This window comes from Salmo salar, chromosome ssa17, assembly GCF_905237065.1.
Source record: "Salmo salar chromosome ssa17, Ssal_v3.1, whole genome shotgun sequence".
In the NCBI taxonomy this organism is placed as follows: Eukaryota; Metazoa; Chordata; class Actinopteri; order Salmoniformes; family Salmonidae; genus Salmo; species Salmo salar.
Genome location: NC_059458.1, coordinates 3,794,388 through 3,800,387, shown reverse-complemented (window position 1 = coordinate 3,800,387; position 6,000 = coordinate 3,794,388).

Below are 6,000 nucleotides of genomic sequence, written 5' to 3'. Positions count from 1 at the left end.
CCTGATATCCAGAAGCTCTTTTCGGTCATAAGAGACAGTGGCAAAATAAGTAAAAAATAACATGAAAAAAAAACACAATAGCACAATTGATCCGGCGCCATTGTATAATATATGGCAGAGGTTGAAAAGCCATAACATATATGTTTTCTCAACAACAGGATATGGTCAATAATCATCAGCATACATGGACACACATGCTTTGTTTAACGGCAGTGACAGGTCATTGGTAAAAATAGAAAAGCGTAGAGGGCCTAGAGAGCTGCCCTGCGGTACACCACACTTTACATGTTTGAGAATAGAGAAGCTTCCATTAAAGAAAACCCTCTGAGTTCTATTAGATAGATAGCTCTGAATCCATGATATGGCAGAGGTTGAAAAGCCATAACATGTACGTTTTCTCAACAACAGGTTTTGGTCAATAATATCAAATGCTGCACTGACATCTAACAGTACAGCTCCCACAATCTTCTTATTATCCATTTCTTTCAACCAATCATAAGTTATTTGTATCAGTGTTGTGTGTCCTTCTCTATAAGCATGCTGAAAGTGTTGTTAATTTGTTTACAGAGAAATAGTATTGTATTTGGTCAAACACCAGTTTTTCCAACAGTTTGCTAAGAGCTGGCAGCAACCTGATAGGTCTGCTGTTAGAAACAGTCAAGGCTGTTTTACCGCTCTTGGTTAGAGGAATGACTTTGGCTTCCCTCCAGGCCTGAGGACAAAGACTTTAGACACAGATTAAAAATATGACAGATAGGAGTGGTTATATACTCAGCTACCATCCTCAGTAGCTTTCCATCTAAGTTGTCAACGCCAGGAGGTTTGTCATTATTGATCAATAACAATTTTTCCACCTCTCCCACACTTTACAAAATTACAATGCATTTCTTTCATTATTCGTTTTTTTTATGCATGAGTACAATGGCTCACTGTTCATTGTTGGCATTTACTGCCCAAGTTTGCGCACTTTGTCATTGAAGTAATCATAAAAATAATTGCCAACATCAAATGGTTTTGTGATGAATAAGCCAATTGATTCAATGAAAGATGGAGTTGAAAATGTCTTTCTTCCCATAATTTAATTTAAAGTACTCCAAAGTTTTTATTTTTCATCATTGTTTATATAATTGATCTTGGCTTCATAATAGTTTCTTCTTCTTTTTGCTGAGTTTAGTCACATCATTTCTCAATTTGCAGTAAATCAGCCAGTCAGATGTGCAGCCAGATTTATTAGCCACTCCTTTTGCCCCATCTCTTTCAACCATACAGTTTTTCAATTCCTCATCAATCCATTGAGCCTTAAAAGTTCTAGCAATCAGTTTCTTAACAGGTGCATTTTCATAAGCAATTTCATAAATTCATCAAGTGCAGAGTCTAGATGATTTTATTAATCACACCAACAAATATTTTAATCAGAGCAAAAGATTTTGTTTGATCGCTTATACACTAATTTTAGGTCCATCTTTTGGAATGTCGGCTTTCCTCGATATAGCCACTATATTGTGATCACTGCATCCAATGGGTACGGATACAGCTTTAGAACAAAGTTCTACAGTATTATTAAAAATGTGATCAATACATGTGGATGTTCAGGTTCTTGTAGTGTTTGTAAACACCCTGATAGGTTGATTAATAACCTGAAACAGATTACAGGCACTGGTTACAGTGAGAAGCTTCCTCTTGAGCAGACAGCTTGATGAAAACCAGTCAATATTCCGGTCCCCAAGAAAGTAGGCCTCCCTGTTTACGTCACATACACTATCAAGCATTTCACACATATTATTTAGAAACTGACTGTTAGCACTTGGCGGCCTATAGCAACACCCCAAAAGAAAAGGCTTTAGATGTGCAAGGTGAACCTGCAACCGCAATACTTCAATAACACTTGACATAAGATCTTCCCTAAACATTGCAGGAATATGGCTCTGAATATACAGTATATAGCAAAACCTCCCCCATAAGCATTTTTGTCTCTTCTATAGATGTTGTATCCTTGTATTGCTACTGCTGTATCATCACATTAATTATCTAGGTGAGCCTCAGAAATGGCTAATATATGAATGTTATCTGATGTTAGCAAGTTATTGATTTCATGAACCTAATTTAAATACTTATTTCCCTCATGAAAATGCAAATCATTTTAGAACATTTTTGACATGCGTTTTTCTGGATTTTTTTGTTGTTATTTTGTCTCTCACTGTTCAAATAAACCTACCATTAAAATGATAGACTGATCATTTCTTTGTCAGTGGGCAAACGTACAAAATCAGCAGGGGATAAAATACTTTTTTCCCTCACTGTATATATTGCAATCTCTTTTTCCATTTTTAAATTAAATTGACCTACCGGCAACCCGCCTCACCCAATGTGATATGGATCTGCTACTTTTAGACCTTATAGCTAGAACCTCTATCAGAAGCTAGCCATCAGATGCTAACCAGCTACTAGCTATTTAGTCATTGTTAGCCACTGCTAGTGGCCTTTACCTCAGACACCAGCCGCTTTTAGCCTAGATAATACCCGCCAGTCTGCACAGCATGATATCAACCCTGAGCATACCGGATTGCTCTTCTCCACTACATCACCAGATTCCTGCCATAAGCTCTGGACCATTACTCCATATCATCGCAGCTAGCTAGCTGCTACCGAGTGGCCCAGGCCCGAAGCTAGCCTTAAGCCAGGCCCATCTCCCGGTCTGCTCAGTGGACCCTATGATCACTCAGATACACAGCTGATGCCTCCCGGACTCTTCACTAACACGACTCGAAGCTACTACATCACCGGATTCCTGCCGTAAGCTCTGGACCTTTGCATTGGATCATCGCAGCTAGCTAGCTGCTACCGAGTGGCTAATGCCCTTGTCCCGAAGCTAGCACCAGTTAGCCTTGAGCCAGGTGCATGTCCCGGATAGCAAACAAAATTACTCCAGCTACAATACCTCTTTTGCCAATTGGCCTGGACCCTTTGTCGACACGGAGCCCCGCCGATCCATCACGACTGGTCTGCCGATGTAATTCCGTCCGTTGTGCCCTCAACCGGCCTTTGCCGGACGTCGATGAAGACGCTTCTGCTAGCCCCGGCCTGCTATCTTTATGTACGCTGTGTCTCTGGCATTGTTAGTGTAGTAACGACTACCTAACGGCTTCCCAGTTTCATCTATTGCTGTTCACTGGACCCTATGATCAGGGGTGAAAATCTGATATCAACTTTGGAGGGGACAATTACATGAAATTTTCTCAAGAGCAATTCCTGAGGGGGACACCAAAAGTAGTGCTGTAACACATAGCCTACATTGTAATATGGTAAATGTATATTGAGGAACCAAAGAAATAAGGTGTTTGCCGTACTCCTAACTACCGGTACCCAAAACTACACAACTAAATCACAACAGCAATACCATTGCCTTTAACAAATCTTAGTTCAGTCACCAGTTTAAGTTGAGAGTGGGGGTATCCATGGCATTTTCCAATTATGTTCCTATTTTACAAGTCAAAAAAATTGAGAACCTTTCATAATGTTGCCAAACAAAGACTCAACAAACTTACCTGCGACTCCCTGTCTCTGCCAGTCTGTCCCTGCATATCTGTCCCCAACTCTGCTGTCTGTGTGCCATCTGTTGCCTGCTCTGCCTAATGATATCATTGTGAAACATTTCCATTAGAATTTCATTTCTTTCTTATGAACATTTTATCAACTTGTCTTTGAGATATTAGGCTACTAGGGTTCTTACTATGCGTTTTGGTGTATTGAAAAATACTCTGATGTCCGTCTTTTATTTTTCTGTCATTTTTCTACCTGGCTGGCTGGCTACACACACAGTGTGTAGGTTATTTACAGTCGGAGATGGGCTTCTATCATCTTCAATCATTCTATTTGGGCTTCGATCTAAAAGGTAGCTAGCAAATGTGAAACAGATTAAAATGACAAGAGTTGACAGCTGTATGAGTTCACCATTTACACAACGTATGCTGCAACCTTTTGTAATTTTAATAGTTTGTTTCATATTGGCTGGCTTCCAACAATAGCTGAATTTGCAAAGCTAGCGAGCACCAATACAGTTTCAGTGGTGTTTGCTATAATCTTTGCTACCCGGGTTAAATAAAGGTGAAATAAAATAAATAAATAAATAAAAGTTCCCTTGCGACAATTTAGCTTTTGCAACGAGACCATTAAATATATTTAAGACAATGGTAGAAGACTGTGTAGTTCTGTTCAGTTTGGATTTCAGTTTATCGCTAACCTTATCACAGGGACTTTGAAGCACTAACTTACATCATCTGCATGCTGATCTTGGAATAAATTGACGATAGCAAAGATTCCATCTTTGACGACGCCACATAAATGGAATAGATACTAGCTAGCTTAATAGTTAATATTTGCGCGCTAGCTCTGCATATTCAGCTAGTGTATGTGCGCGATTGACTGGATTAACCTCATGTCAGTTACGTGCATTGAGTGCCTTTCAGACAGTAGATACGACCTCTCTGTTACCTAGCAAGCTAAGGAACTGGCAGTGGATCAAACCATTGTGAGGCAAAGGGTGGGGGGGGTCGCAATCTTTTGAAACTTAACGCGCTATTAAGTGTCTATAATCAGCACAATTGCTTTCATTGCGTATTATTAATATTATTTAAATTACATAGTTATGTTTCAGTGATATATTGGGGGGACAAATCATATTTTTCCCAGGATGGGGGGTCGTGTCCCCCCGGGATTTCCGCCCCTGCCTATGATCACCTGGCTACATAGCTGATGCCTGCTGGACTCTTCTTTAATCACGGTACTCCATTTTGTTTATCTGTCAGCCCCAGCCTTGAACTCAGGCCCTGTGTGTAGTTAACTGACCCTCTCTGCCCATTCATCGCCATTTTATCTGTCGTCTTACCCGTTGTTGTCTTAGCTAGCTCTCCCAATCAACCCCTGTGATTGCTTTATGCCTCTCTCTAATGTCAATATGCCTTGTATACTGTTGTTTAGGATAGTTATCATTGTTTTAGTTACCTGCGGAGCCCCTAGCCCCACTCAACATGCCTTAGATACCTCTTTTGTCCCACATCCCACACATGCGCTGACCTCACCTAGCATAACTAGTGCCTCCAGAGATGCAACCTCTCTCATCGTCACTCAATGCCTGGGTTTACCTCTACCACACCCAGAAATCTGCTCCTTTTATTCTGTCCCCAACGCACTAGACGACCATTTTGATAGCCTTTAGCCGTACCCTCATCCTACTCCTCCTGTCCCTTGGGTGATGTGGAGGTTAACCCAGGCCCTGTGTGTCCCCAGGCGCTCTCATTTGTTGACTTCAGTAACCGTAAAAGCCTTGGTTTCATGCTTGTTAACATCAGAAGCCTCCTCCTTAAGTTTGTTTTACTCACTGCTTTAGCACACTCTGCCAACCCTGATGTCCTTGCCATGTTTGAATCCTGGCTTAGGAAGACCACCAACAATTCTGAGATTTTCATCCCCAACTACAACATTTTCCATCAAGACAGAACTGCCAAAGGGGGAGGAGTTGCAATCTACTGCAGAGATAGCCTGCAAAGTTCTGTCATACTTTCCAGGTCTATGCCCAAACAGTTCGAGCTTCTAATTTTAAAAATTAATCTCTCCAGAAATAAGTCTCTCACTGAAAATGCTTTTCCCCCTACATTTTAAACAGTCTAATAGGTCCGTTTAATATAGGAAAACATCACCAAATCCATTTGGTCTATGTAATTTCATTTAGTCTCATTATGATACGGAAAATGTAGGCTATTTCATATTTTACCATATTTGAGCTTTTATACTAAAGATCTACCCAGCATCTTTTAAAACTATTTTGATATTCACCTCATGTCTAAATAATTATTAGCTTAAGATTCTCACCAACAGGGCAGAAGGCTATACATTGCACAAGACGAGTATAGGCTATTTTAAGAGATTTAAGAGAATGAATGCAAATGTATGCCGCTAATGAACAATAACTAGGCCCAATCGATTACCTTTGAAACTATCCTC